This window comes from Antechinus flavipes, chromosome 1 (genome assembly GCF_016432865.1).
Source record: "Antechinus flavipes isolate AdamAnt ecotype Samford, QLD, Australia chromosome 1, AdamAnt_v2, whole genome shotgun sequence".
NCBI lineage: Eukaryota > Metazoa > Chordata > Mammalia > Dasyuromorphia > Dasyuridae > Antechinus > Antechinus flavipes.
Genome location: NC_067398.1, coordinates 282,836,088 through 282,851,387, shown reverse-complemented (window position 1 = coordinate 282,851,387; position 15,300 = coordinate 282,836,088). Strand labels below are relative to the sequence as shown.

The window sequence follows — 15,300 nt, the reverse complement described above, 5'->3', positions numbered from 1 at the left end:
CACAGTTACATCCTTTTAATCTAATCCCAGACAAGCAAGAAGCTGGTCAGGTTATATGAGCACATGGCAGGAGTTGGGATGGCTCCCCCGTATATGTCTGGGCCTCTCCCTTCAGGGACTAAATAAATGCTTTCTCTTTGTACCTCTTTTGTATCTGAAGATGTCTCTGATAAGTTTACTTATCCACACATTCATATTCCATTCCACACATACATATTTATACATAATTATATCTTGTCTTAATTGTAGCTTGCTTGGGGGGGGGAGAATAAAAGGGGAAAAAATAAAGTAATAAGAAGCATAGCTGAAAACTAAGGAATAATTTACAAGGAAGTAAAGAAAAATTATATTCATGAATATAATTTCTTGATATGGTCATTTATTGTATAATTTGAATCTTCCCTGATGTTCTGCTGGGCACATGACAATGTTCTCTTTTGTTTTATTTTGTTTTGTATTCCTTTTCTGTTTTTCTTTTTTTCTATATATGTTTTTCAAATAAAAAAAAAATTAAAAAAGAATTATTTTAAAAAGTAGAATTGAGCAAGTGGAAATTGATGGTTCCATGAAACATTAAAAATTAATAAAGCAAACTCAAAAGAATGAAGAAAATATGAATTATATCTCGTTGGGAAAACAACTTAGAAAATAGATTGAAAAGAAACAATTTAAGAATTATTAGACTCCCTGAAAGCTATGATCAAAAAATAATCTAGACATCATATTTCAAGAAATTACTACCCACTCTTGGTGTTTTTACCCATCCCTCACCCCGCCCCTTTTTTGCAAGTTAATTAGAATTAAGTGACTTGCCCTCAAGAAATTACTGAGAAAATGGACCTGTTATCTTAGATTCAGAGGACAAAACAGAAATTGAAAGAATTTACCAATCACCTCCCGAAAGATATCCCAAAATAAAAACTCCCAGGAATATTACAGCCAAATTTCAAAGCTCCCAGAGAAGTACTCCAAGCAGCACAGAAAGAAACAATTCAAATATCAAGAAGCTACAGTTAGGATCACACAAGATTCACTTACCTCCCCATTAAAGAACCTGAAGATATAAGATATATGAAAATATAATATTCAGGAAGGATTACATGGATCTAGGATTACAACCAAGAATAACCTACCCAGCAAAAATGATATAATAACTGAGGGATATAATAATTGAATGAAATAGAGGATTTTGAAATATTCCTGATGAAAAGATCAGAGCTAAGGGAAAATGTGACATTCAAACAGAAGACTTAAACATAAAAAAGGTGAACATAAAATAATAATTACAAAGGAGTCAATAACTGGATGGAAAAAGGATACATATTTCTCCTAAGAACTTTACCATTAGTAGAGCAGTTAGAAGTTCACAGAGACACAGGATACAAAAAATAAGAATTTTTACAATGGAAGGGGAAATTGCAGGCTTCAGGAGGGGGGAGGGAGGTAGGGAAGAGATGAGCAGTCAATGCTTGAACCTTACTTGAACTGAAATTGATTACCAATACCAAACTTCCAACCTTTTGTTATTTTGGCTTACCTCTCTTCAGCCTGGACATCTACAGTACTTTCTTGATTCTAATCCCTGTCGAACCTATTCTATCCAGTGACAGCCTAAGCACAAGTATAATGAACCCCATCCAATGTGTAAAATATCTACAGACACCCTCATGAACAGAAAATAAAGTAAAAGAAATTTCCAGGCCACCCTGGCTGAACTACTCCAAGCTTTTTAGAGCCTAACCTTTCATTTTTACCAACCATTCATTGTAGGCTGACTCATTGCTATGATACATTAGTCACAAAAAGAAAGAGCAAAAAGAGACCTGGTCAAAACCATTTTGTTTTAGAGAAGAAAAAACCAATTTGGCCAAAATTGGTTAAATGGAACAGCCAGGACTTGAATCCGACCACTCCCACACCATACTATGAACCTAACAAAAGCTGGATCTATTTAACAACTGCTCATAAGTGATGCATGAAAAAACAAACTGAGCTTACATATTTCCCCATTTTCCTTTATCCAAATACTGGGTCACTTAGCACAATACCGAATACATAATAAGCATGGTATAAGTTTTGTTACTATTATTTAAGCATGAACTATTATTACTCTTCTTGACTCACATAGCAATGTGAGAAGTGCCAGTGTTCTTATCTTTGTCCTCCTTACTCTGCCTTTTACAATATCTAAAGAAAAATCTCTTCTTCTAAAGGAAACTGGTATGATGGTGGAAAAAAGTGTAAAGCCACAATGCCTCCACTCTCATCCATAGTCAAAAGAAGTTTAAAGGTCTGAGAGATGATGAAAAGAACCATTAAATTATCAGCATTAAAACTCTCTACAAGACAAGGTATTCCCAACAATTATTCCGAATGTATGTGTGTTCAGAATGGCTAAAAAAAGTAATATGACATATACATTTTTTTCCTTACCCTAGCAGAAATACAATGCAATTTTTTCCTTTAAAAAAAAAAAAAAATCAAGGGATATTGATTTTGATCTGTTGAGATTAAAAAGAAAGGTGAAAATATAACATCAGATTTAATTCCAAGGATCTTGTCTCTTTGACCTTCATCCAAAGATTTTCAAAATCTTCCATATGTCTCCACAGATTCTCAGAATCGGCTTATATCACATTAACTTAAATAGAATCAGAGAAACAGTAATAGTCCAATTAACTGAATCTCTAAAGTTATTAGCATAGGAAACTACAGGCAAATAAAGAAAAAAAAAGATAACTTCTGTAAATTTGACAAAGAATCTCTCCTCTGGTTTAAATGTTTGCGGCTTTTAAATAAATGGATGGAGATGGAAAAAGAACAGAAGGAGTCTAAAATTGAGAATGGTGATTTGGGGATAGTATTTGAACTATTAGAAATTGTGAGTACGAGCTTAGATACTTATCTTTTTTTATAAATCCTTTTAAGTTTTAAAAACTAAATACTTTAGTATTCATTGTTTATGCTTATTTTTATCTATTTTAAATTATGGAATAAAACAAGCATTTACAATAACATAATAAAAATGACTTCACATGAAACTGCAAATCTATTATGTACAACTTACATTAATATATGTTATCTAAATTTTGTTTTTCCTTTCCTTTCTGCATCTTACAGATGGCTTCCATTAGAATAAATATGTACATATGTGTGTATATATATATATATATACAACATATATATATATATACACACACATATGTAAAATAAAACTATACATTCTTCTATTTATCACTTCTCTCTCTAGATTCAGAAAGAATCTTCCTTCATAGAACCTTTGTAGTTATTTTGGATATATATATAATTTAAGTCAAAATTACTTGTTCCCTCAAAGTTGTTCTGAAAACAATGATTATGTAAAATGTTCACTTCATTCTGTTCATTTCATGCAAATTTAACCATGTTTTTCTAAGATCATCAAGCTGATCCTTTCTTATAGCAAAGTATTATTCCATCTCAACCATATACAAAAACTTGGTCAGCCACTTCCCAAGTGATAGCATCCATTCATTTTCCAATTTTTGCCATTATCAGGAGAATATGAATACTTTAGAATATATAGTTAACTTTGCTTTTTCCTCTAATCATCTTGGAAAACAGATCAATTAATGGTTTTGTGATTCAAAGGGTATAGGCAGTTTAATGACACTTTGGCTATAATTCTACATTTCTCTCCAAAATGGTTAGATCAGTTCCCAGTTCTACCAATAGTGAATGCATCTCAATTTTCCCACATCCCCTCCAACATTTTCACTTTCCTTTTTAATCATATTGGCCACACTAAAAGGTGTAAAATATCTCAAGGTTGTTTTAATTTGCATCCCTCTAATCATTAATGATTTAAACATTTCTATATGGCTACAAATTATTTTGATTTCTTCAAGAAAACTTCTTATTGAGAATCACATTCTTGTAGATTTGACAATTCTTTATATATTTAAAATATGAGACCTTTGTCTGAGAAATTGTCTATAAAATACTTTCCCTATACATTTTTGCTTTTCTTCTAACTTTGGTTAGTTTTGTTTTATTTGTACAAACTCCTTTTAATTTAATGTGATTGAATTATCGATTTTATACCTAATACTTTCATTCATAATTTATAATTAATATAATTCATAAATTGCCTTTCCCTAAGGCACATAAGCAATAAGTCCCATGTTCTTCAAATATTCTTGTAATACCTTTTTAATAGATATTTTTGTAGATATAAAAAGTAAATTGTTTGTGTTTCCCTATGTCTGATAGGCAATAAGTTGCATGCTCTTCAAATATTCTTGTAATATATTTTTCTTTTTTTTTTTTTAAAGAGTGAAAATGCTATGTTGTATGCCATTCATTTTTTAAAATGTTGACTTCCCAGTACTCTCCTTAAGTCTTTTTCCCACTGATTAAGAAGGCAATCAATTATACATGAAGTCACAGAAAGCATATTTACACATTAGCCATGGACAAGTTATTTTTAACTTGTTTGCCTCAATTTCTTTATCTTATAAAAATAGTGCTAATAATAGCATCAATATCCAAAAGTTTTTTGGTGTATAAAATGATATTTGTAACTATGCAAACCTGTATAGATTACTGTTGTTGCTAATAATAATTATATGAGAATTCAGAGCCACATGAGAAGCTTTCTATGAAATGGAGAACTAGGAAAATAGAACTAGAAAATATGCACAACAAAGTGAAAAAGCATTTATTAAGCATTCATGTGCCAAATACTATATTAAGGACTGGGGATACAAATAAAAAGACAAGACAGTGGCTGACATTTTATTTAGGGGAGGCTACATATATGATGGCCAAGTAGATAAGCATGCCAGACCTGGAATTGGGAAAACTCATGTTTGTGAGTTCAAATCTCACAAACATGACTCTAAATCTAGCCTCAGACATTTACTAACTGTGTGACCCTGAGCAAGTCACTTAACCCTGTTTACCTCAACTTCTTCATTGGTAAAATGAGCTGGATAGGGAAATGGCTAAATACTCCCATATCTCTGCCAAAAAACAAACAAACAAAAAAAAATCCAAATAGGATCATCAAAAGTTTGACACTACAAAAAATGAATGAACAACACACATATAAGGAGAATTCAGCTGTAAGGTAGATGAAAAGGCCTAATAACCCTTATAGTTCAGATCACAAACTACCAGAGTCTTTAGAGTACAACAGCAAAACATAGATGGCAAAGGCAGAGGATGTGAACAACACCAAAGCACGTGATAAAAATTCAGGGAATATTTTTCTCTTGCTTCTCATTTTGCTATGGTCTAACATTCTTAACATTTGTCATATTTATGCTAGCAGAGTAAGCAGCAGTAAGAGAAGGAAAAGCATCATGGTGCAGACAATAATCCTAAGGACAGCACCAGTTTCTATCCCATTAGGATTTCCATGAGTTTTCATGTAGAGGATACGAAGTATCCCAGAGAACAAAATGAAGTTCCCAAAGGGGAGCATTGTCCTTTATGATGATGTAAATGAAAATGACATTACATAGAAGCCAAATTTTTATTAACTTCAATGGCATCTTTGTTTCATAGATGAAACCCTTCTCTCCTCTTGGTGGGAAAGTAAAGTATCAATGGCACATACTGTCTCACATAGATCAGTTTGTCAGTTTTGTTTTAATTTTTCTCTATCAAAAGTGAAATTTGAATGGTGGGAAGAGGAATAGGGAAAAATAAAAGGCATCAATAAAACTTTAAAAAATAACCAACTTCAATTCTGATTCTACTGTCTCTCCTAGTTATCATCCCACCCTCCTTTTTACTGTCAAATTTTGGTTATAAAACTCACTGAATTTGTAGAGTTCTTGCTAATTGCAGTTTCTCAACTTAAAAACTTGGGCACATGAAATTTATTAAACTTTGGAATGCTAATACTTGGGTGTCTGTATTAAGAATGTATGAATTAATAATTATCCTTTATGTTTAAGACAAAGGAATTCTTCCCTTGATCTTTTGTACCTTCTGATTATTATGCATTTTAGACAGATGATTCATAGTATTTGTAGCCTGAAGCCTAAGAAATATTTTTTTTTCACAAGCAGACTGCATGAATTAATACTATTATTCTGTTTCTTTAAACTGGAATGTTAAATTCTATTGCTATAATATTCAAGCAAAGCCAAAGAATGCATGGTGTGGGGGAAGGAGGAGGGACGAAAGAAAGTGGGGAGACTGGAAACCTGCAGTATTAGTAGAGGAAACCTTTTTTCTTCAGACCATTCAAACTGAGAAAGGAATTCAGGAGATGGCCTTTAGAGAGCCTTTTTAAAAAGGCATTTTCAGTGATTCCTTTTCCATTGAAATTACTACTTTGTACAAGTCAAAATGAATTTCAAACAAAAAGAAGCCAGAAGTTCCTAGATATAAGATGAATAGCTCCAATCCAGGGGAAAGCAGTCACCAAAAGTCAGGTATCTCAGTGATATCTGGCAGAATATCTCATTAACTGCTTAGTGAATTTTTGCATTATTCATGACTTTTTAATGTATTTTATTATTCAGTTGTTTCAGTCACGTCTGACTTTTTGTTACCCCATATAAGCTTTTATTGGCAAAGATACTGGAGTGATTTGTTATTTCTTTCTCCAACTAAAATGAAATCATTTTAGTATGTTTGCTCATTCATTCATGACTTAGCATGGCTTAAGAACAAAATTAATTTAGATGAGGAAACTGAAGCAAATAGGACCTTGCCCAGGGTCGCAAAGCTAGTAAATGTCTGAGGTCACATTTGAACTCAGGTCTCCTGACTCCAGGGCCATTGCTATAACCACTGTGCTATCTATCTGCACCCTTTTTGTATATGGAATCATTTATATGACCTTGCTATAACCAAAAATCAGAAACTTGACAAAACTGCAGTTAAATCAAATTTCATTCCTATGAAAGACGTTCTAAAACATAAAAATGTTTATGTGACTATGGATGCATAAAGGCTTAAAATATGTCCTTTGTACTCTTAAAAAAAAAACAAAAAATAAAAAGATAGTATCATGTTCTCATGCATCTGGAATGGGGGAATAACTGAATTTAAAACCTGACTCAGAGACTTACATAGTGATAGGACCTTGGACAAATCACTTTAACAATAAAATGAGGTATACTTACATACTACTTTTATTTTTAAACTCAAAAAGTAGGTATTGCCCATTTCATCAGACACACTTATCCTTATTAACTGTGTTATCCTGGCAAAATCACTCAGTGCATTTCCTCATCTGTAAAATGGAGCTAATAATAGCACTTGTTAAGATCAAATGAAAAAATATTTGTAAAGTGTCTGGCACTTAGTTATTATTTTTATGGGACAAATTAGTAAAAAAACACTCCCCCCCTTAAAAAAAAATAAAAACAAACAACTACAGACCAGAGGAGGAATCCAAATGTTAAATGATTTTTAAAAACCTTCCACTTTAAAATAAAGTGGTGGAACTCTTGCAGCAGAATCTCTTTAAATGATTTCCAAACATTTAATGGTAGTGGTACAAAATAGACTATTTAAAAAAATAATTATACATTTTCAGACCAATTCATTACAAATCTTTATTACATTTCAATATTATGAACAATGTTTATTTAGTGAGAGGCAGGAACTATTTAGTTACTTATGCTTTCTAACTGGAAAGACTATTGAATAAGTTAAGATGCTTCAAGATTTTTGTTTTGTTTTTTTCCTTTAGTTAAATATGCTAATAGAGAGATGATGTTCAGTTAAATACACAATAGCTAAAACTATGAATTTTCATTTGTATCTCCTAGTTTATTCCTAATTTGGCTTGAACCGAGGAATTATTTTTTTATTAGCAAAACAACTGACTTCTCACAAATATCACTTAGAAGGAAAGCTGAATTGTCTTCAATTATTTTCAAATTTGTTTGTATTATTTATTTGTGGCTTAACATTCAAATTAGCTTAACAGATGTTTGCTTCATCACTAGTACATTGATTGGTTTTCTTGGCATTTATCCAATGAGCTACAATGGGCATTGGTACAAAAATTTAAAAACTAATTAAAACTAATCTTTTTTTTTTTTAAAGAGTATAAATGAAGAACTTGTCGGACCAACAATAAGTGTAAGATACGACTGGATTCATTCAATAACTGATTTCTGATCCTTGATTCTACATTTTAATTCTATATTCGACTTCACACAACATACAAAGCTGACAAGGATAACAAACTACCTTTACAACTTTCTTCTTTGGGGAAATCCTAGACTTGCACAACACAATCTGAGATATAAAAAAAGAGCAAATCCTTCTCTTACAAATCTCAGCACAGAATTTTGTCACTAGGGGTGTTTAGGATATAGGCATTCTAACAGGCATTGGTTTGGAAGTGTGTTTTACAGAATACAACACAGAAAACAAAACCTACATTAGTTTCTTTCTTTTTTTTCCCCTGAGGCAATTGGGGTTTCCCAGAGTCACATAGCTAGGAAATGTTAAGTGTCTTGACCATATTTGAATTCAAGTCCTTCTGAATTCAGGTCTGGTGCTCTATCCACTGCGCCACCTAGCTGCCCCATAAAACCTATATTTCACAGAATACTTCCAAGATGCCCTAAAGCACTTATCAATTACAAGTAAATATAGTATCTTTTGGGCTTCCCCTTTTATTATTATAAGCTAAAATGAATAATAATAGTGAATTGATCTGAAATCCTTGAATTATTGGAGTTCCCAAAGCACTATAGTTAATAGACAAGAAGCAGGATTTCATTTCTCAGTAGAGAAAATAGCAAGGACTCATTCATTCAACTAAGACCCAGTTCCAAAGAGAGACCCCAGTTAGGACTTAAAACAATTTTGAAATTCCCTTCTCAAGGTAAAAAAAAAACCGCCTGAAATTCAGTGGCCTTTAGCCAACAAAAAGAGAGGCAACTCTTTACAGTGGATAGAACTTTGGATTTGGAGTCGAGGACTTAGGTCCATATGCCACCTCTGCTACTTGTGAGCTAGGGCAAATCAGTCCTCAGTTCCCTTAAAACTTAACCTAGTTAGCTTCTAAAAGTCTCTTTCATTCTATATCTAAGATCCCATACTGTCTGACTCAATGTGTCACAACTGAAAACTAACCAATTTATTGCATTTTTAAAAACTAATTCATTCCACTGTCTCCTTCCCCCTCTCAAATGGGTTTATTTAAATTGAATTTCTCCAATGAGCTATGCACACACTAGGGGCCTAATAAATGTGGAAATGGGGCTGGTTAAATGACGTAGAAAGGAAGTTCAAAACTTCACTCACAGCTCCCATAGTGAGTACGAGACAGGTAACTACAATTTATTTCTATGTGTTATTTATTAGCTAGTTCTTTCTCAATTTCCTTAAAGTAATGCCCTTCCTGTCTTTCCCTCTAGTTCTGTGCACACGTTAATTAAGAAGTTATCTCTGACCCCCGCCATCACACGAAAACACTAGATGGACAAACAAAAAGGAACATTCGAAAAGGCCCTTTTAATCTCGTTAAAATGAATTTCAGGCAAAAGTGAAACTGTTTCAATCCAGGATGTCTCCAATGATTCCAGGCCGGGGCTGGACGGGGTAAATGGGAGCTCTCCCTTCTGAGCACCTGTAGTAAGAAATGAAGGGGCTTCGAATGGCGACCTGGTTTCAATTTGGATAGGAGGAAGTGTAAAAATCCCCCACGCTCCCCGACCCAAGCAAGGAGTTTCTTCCCTCTAAGACCAAAAAGCAAGTGCCAAGAAAAAAGAGACTCAAAAAAAGCAGAATCTTAGTGTAACCTCCCAACAGCGTCCACCGCTACAAGTGTCGAACGCCACAAACCCTACAGCGCCTGGCGTCCTAAAAGCACAGGCAGGAGGAAAGGAAGTCCCGGCGACGCCCAGCCCCAGCACCTCTGGCTCAGCTCGGCTTGGGTAGTCCTACTGCCTCTCAAGGGAAGCCTACGCGTCACCAGAAACAGCCCAGAAGCCCAGGCTCCTGGCTCTTAAAGGAGAGCGGGAAAGGCTAGAATGGGGAAATTATGGAAGGTACTTGCCTGGAGCCGTTGTCCTAACCGCTGGTGCAATACCACTACAGCCCGAGGTGCAGAAAGCAGAGAGAGGACTTTAGTTGAGAGTTCCGATGCCCCTGGTATTTATGCCCAGCTTGACAGTCCGTTCTGCAACTTATGCGCTAGGTTCTGGGCTGCCTTCACTGCTGGCTGTCGACTCACTGGAGCCAGAGTGCGGGGCTCTTGACCCGGGATTGGGTGTGTGAGTCGCCGCCGCTCCTGTGTGTGTATTATTGTGACTCAGGCTATTTCCTGTTTGGAGGTTTGGGAGAAAGGAAAAAAAAAAAAAAAAAAAAAAGGAGCGGCAAGCCATCCAGAGTGGGGGAAGGGACAGTTGTAACGCCTCCTCTCGGTCCGTCTTCCCTGGCGGCAAGGTGAGCACCTTGGGGTACTGTCCCTAATATCCTAAGGTGGAAAAGGGAATGGCAAGAGAGGAAGCAAGCCCCAGTGGTAGCAACTGCCGCCTCGACACCTGTTTCTCCGCTTCCCGGGGGAAACAAGATTCGTGATTAGCTCGGCTCCTACTTTGGGGAATGGGACAGGAAAAATGTTGGCACTTGCCGACGCCATTCTAGGAAGAGCGTAGTCACCGGGCCTGTGGCCTCTCATGCCGGAGCGCTCTAGCATTGGCTTTACTTGGTCAAATAGGCCCTGAGAATCCCGACTGGGGGTCTCAAGGTTTAGGCCGTGATTTCCAATACCTCTGCATCCCCTTCTTCCCTCCCTCTTTTTTCATGCCCTGATTTCTTTCCTAATAAACTTCTCAGTGCTTCAGGACTGAAAGACTGCACAGGCCTCGGGATTTTAGGAGCCAAAGATGTACGCTCCTACATCAGAATGGCAAGGTGGCGCTTTGGGGGCTGGCTGCCCGGTGGACGGGCCCGTCCAACTCTGACCTTGGCTATGAATGGGAGGGGGCCGAAGAGTTGGGGAAAAGTTAACCCTTTCCCCTGGTTTTGGCTTCGCTGCTCCCCACCCCCATCCTCGTCCGGACATCCCCAGATCCTGCTCTGCCGGAAATACCGGTTCCTTGCTCCGGGACAATAGGTGTGGGGTAGGATTGAACTCTGCACACGGTGTTTAGTCACAGTCACCGGAGCCACAATCTAAAAGCATTACCTCCCAGCCAGGTGTTTCTTCTTTTTTGCCCACGTAAGTACGTATGAAAAATCTCGAATCTTGAATAATAAAAACAGTAACTATTTTTACAGGATAGCACTTTAAAATTGCAAAGGGCTTTATACAATCTTATTTGAGCTTAGAGCCCTGTGAAGTGGGTGCTACAGGTTTTATTGCCCCAATTTTAAAGTAGTGAAAATCGAGGCTCAGAGAGGTTAAATGATTTACCAAGATTCATACAGGATAACTGTATGATCGGACTGTGGGCACAGGAATGTGTTTAGGGCAGAGATTTTCAAAAAGTTCAAGAGTTTTTTAGTTATTCATATTTACAAATAATCAACCATATTTTATTTGCTTAACACATTAACAAAATACTGTTTATTTTAATTCATTTTCATAAGGATATTTCCCCTTAACCATCCCATTCTCCCACCCCCAGTAATAAGTAGGCAGGTAACCAATAGGATTTTCGGCTTTCTCCCCTACCCCCAAGTTTTCAACAGACAAAAATAGTTTGAAAATCATTGCTAGAAGAGTAGTAATTTGTTATTGTTTTTAATACTAATATTTCAATAAATCAAACATTCGTGATATCAGTGTGGGAACTCCTTGAGTGCAGATTCAAAATTCTTTAGCTTTTTAAAGTTTTTGTAAGCTTAAAAAAAAAAAAACGTAATCAATGGCTAATCTAGAGTGAATTTAGCTACTGTGGTCCTCAACTAATTTGTAAACTGTTTTTGGAAGTATCTGAAGCCTTTCTCTTTGGTAGGACTTTCACTAGGTGAAATAGTGTCACCTCTTCACTGTAATGAATCGCTGGAATAAGACTTTTGGTGTCTGATTATTATAATTCATAAAAATAGGATTAATCCATATAATCTCTTGAATGTTTTTCTTCCAAATAAATATGTATATATTATTTCCCTCCAGAATATTATCTTCTTGAAGGCAGGGGCTATTTTATTTTATCTTTGTCTCCCTCTAAGACCAACAGTATTTGTCTCATGGTAGACACTTGATAAATGCTTGTTGATTCATTGACTGAACAATTCTGCAGGGTGGTTGTTTTTTGTTTTTTTAATATATAAAGCTTTTAATGTCACAGAAGAGAATAAGGGCTTAAAATCTCTCTCCTCAAAGTATTTTTTTTATGTTAAAATCACTCAAGATTTTGTCTGTAATTGATGGGATTATTTTGAGAGATGTTTCTTAAGGACCTCTTTTCTGAGCCCAATTTTCTTTTGCCTTATTCTATATTACTCAACAGCTGCCATTAATCTTGTCCAATTAATCTTTCTATGCAGATGATTCTCAGGATCTATTTCTCTAGCTAGGTAGTGAATAGAGTGCTGAGCTTGGAGTTAGGAAGACGTGAATTCAAATATGGCCTCAGATAGCTGTATGACTGCAAGCAACCTATTTAATCCAGTTCCTCATCTGTTAAATATCTTTGCCAAGAAAATCTCAAATGGGATCACATAGAGTCAGGCAGGACTAAAGAACAAACAATCTATTTTTTGATCTCCAGTCTCAAACCGGATGTCTGATAGATTTCTTAATCTCAACATGCCCCCTTTTTTTTCATTTACTGCTATCATCTTGGTGTAAATCCTCATCTTGCACCTGGACTTGCAATAGGCTTCTTTCAATTTCCCTGTCTCTTCCTCCTCCATTCCAATTTCTTCTACTCATCCATCAAAATTCTCCTAATGAGCAGATCTGTCCATGTCCATATTCCCCTTAATAAATTCCAATGTCTCCCTGAGTCATAGTCAGACATGATTGAAACAACTGAACAAAAAGCTCTCTCTAGGGACAGTTAGGTAGTATAGAAGCTAGAGTATTTGGCCTGGTATCAGGAAGACTCATCTCCCTGAATTCAAACCTGTCCTCAAATTCTTACTAGCTGTATGACTCTGGATAAATCACTTAATGCTGTTTGCCTCAGTTTCCTCATCTGTAAAATGAGCTACAGAAATGGCAAACCACTCCAGTACCTCTGCCAAAAAAGGCCCCCAGTGGGGGTCACCAAAAGTCAAGCATGGTTTAAAAATGTGGGAAAGCATCTACTCATATTGGATTGTCTGGGTAGAGCACTGAAGTGAGAAAGATCTGAGTTCAAATGAGGACATACTAGAGAAGAAAATGGCAAATTGCTTTACATCCTGCCAGGAAAATCCAATAGATGAGTTCAGACAGAATTTAACCACAGACGGATTTCTATGACAAAGAGACCTAACTGAGTTTCAATGGATAAATGATGGACAGAAACAGCTACACCCAAAGAAGGAACACTGGGAAACGAATGTGAACTATTTGCAACTATTTTGATTTTCTTCCCGAGTTATTTTTACCTTCTGAATCCAATTCTCCCTGTGCAACAGGAGAACTATTCGGTTCTGCAAATATGTATTGTATCTAGGATATACTGCAACATATTTAACATATCTAGGACTGCTTGCCATCTTGGGGGGGGGGGTGGAGGGAGGGAGGGGAAAAAACAAAACATAAGCGAGTGCAAGGGATAATGTTGTAAAAAATTACCCTGGCATGGATTCTGTCAATACAAAGTTATTATTAACTAAAATAAAATTTAAATTAAAAAAAAAAGAATTTAACCGCAGACAAATGTGACAGGCACAGTCCTGGGTAAGGACAAAAAGAGGCAAAAATGATAGTCTCTGCCCAAAAGGAAGTTACAATCTAATGAGAAAAACTACATACAAAAAAAAAAGCTGAAAAAGGGGTGGAGGTAGAAAGAGGATGGAATAGATGTTTGGTGGAGTTCAAATCAAGCAATATGGCTGATTGAAATGGGAGAGGAGAGGCTTTAGAGAGGTTAAGAAGATATCAAAAACTGAGTCTAGTTGCATGGTGATGGAGATTTCTGAAGATCAGCTTATTCTGGGCAGGCAGCAATCCAAATCTCGGAGAACTATTGATGGAAGATAGAGTCCACCTGAATCCTGACCTGATTAAGGACCATCTCCAATCATCCTGACCTATAACTTGCTACTGGATCCTTCACTTACATCCAATTCACTTGAATATCGTGTCATCACTTTCCTGATGTCATAGTCCTCTTTAAGAAGAAAGAACAAACAATAACCTGACCTGACTTCCTTGAAGACCATGAGCAAATTATTTTACCTTTTTTAGACCTCAGTTTCTTAAAAAAGGAATAATAACATCTAGCATCTACCTCACAGAATGTACTTGAAACACTAGGTAAGCTTAATGTGCTATGTATTCCTATTGCTATTTTCCCATTTCAAGGAACTTTTGCCAGGACTTTAATATAGGAATTTTTTTTGTACTAACAGAATTAATAAGTTGGTTGGAGATGATCACTTCTATCTGGGGCTTGCGTAATTTATTGCTTTGACCAGCATCAGCACTTGGGGATTTATGATTTTCATATTAATCAATAACTATTTAGATTTATTGGATCTCCCTCTATTTCCTAGGGACCTGAAAGCCAGAACAAGTGGTGGTCTACAGCCTAAAGCCATCCACCACATCTCCTGACATGCTAATAATTGCTTCACTCTTGTCCCTGACACACTGATTCTCTATCCCTCCTGAATAATTACAAGTCTCAACAACCCTTAAGACGATCAACTTGGAAACAGTTTCCACAGGACAAAGGAATGTCTGCTTTGCTCATGCTTGTACCTGCTCTGAGAAAGACTACTCAAGACCTAAGAATGATTGTGTTATGGTCCAGTCCTTATTTATATATAAAACACTGCCTTTATCCCAGAATGTTAAGTCCATCTTCAGGGTGCAGAGACGGGAAGAACAAGGAACAAAGAGGAAGTTCAGCTTGCAAGTGTTTTCCTCACTTTGAAATTAATTAAATCGATACTTGATTCCTGACACACCTGCCTTTGTTCTGTTCTGTTCACCTCTGGTCATTCCCAAGTCATAGGCCAGTTCCATTATGGTTGATACCCTCAAAATACCCCAGTTATGTTTACAGTCTTGTTTGCAAACTCTTTAGTAATTCGGTTTCTTTCAAGATTCCGTGCTCTAATATCACCTCTCATTGATGTACTTGCTTTTTGAACTACCATTTTGACTCTTATTGGTAAAGAAAACAACTTTCTTATCATTCCCAATTCCTATTTTAGTGTTATTTG

General features: G+C 36.0%; 1 protein-coding gene and 1 long non-coding RNA gene across 5 annotated transcripts in view; one reads left to right on the top strand and one right to left on the bottom strand.

Annotated features, from left to right (window-relative positions):
• The window catches only part of TJP2 (tight junction protein 2), a 162,130-nt gene extending 152,021 nt beyond the window's left edge, over window positions 1-10,109 (bottom strand). For all 3 annotated transcript variants that reach the window (XM_051961807.1, XM_051961809.1, XM_051961817.1), the window contains exon 1: window positions 10,018-10,109. The gene's annotated coding sequence lies outside the window, so the exon portion shown is untranslated. The remainder of the gene's footprint in view (window positions 1-10,017) is intronic.
• Window positions 10,110-10,329: 220 nt separating this feature from the next.
• LOC127538223 (uncharacterized) lies at window positions 10,330-15,039 on the top strand. Of its 2 annotated transcripts, XR_007947696.1 has the most exons (3): window positions 10,330-10,410; window positions 10,804-11,188; window positions 14,626-15,039. It is a non-coding gene; the product is annotated as an uncharacterized LOC127538223 (long non-coding RNA). The 2 variants fall into 2 exon arrangements; XR_007947695.1 differs by lacking the exon at window positions 10,330-10,410 and having other exon boundaries at window positions 10,417-11,188.
• Window positions 15,040-15,300: the final 261 nt, after the last annotated feature.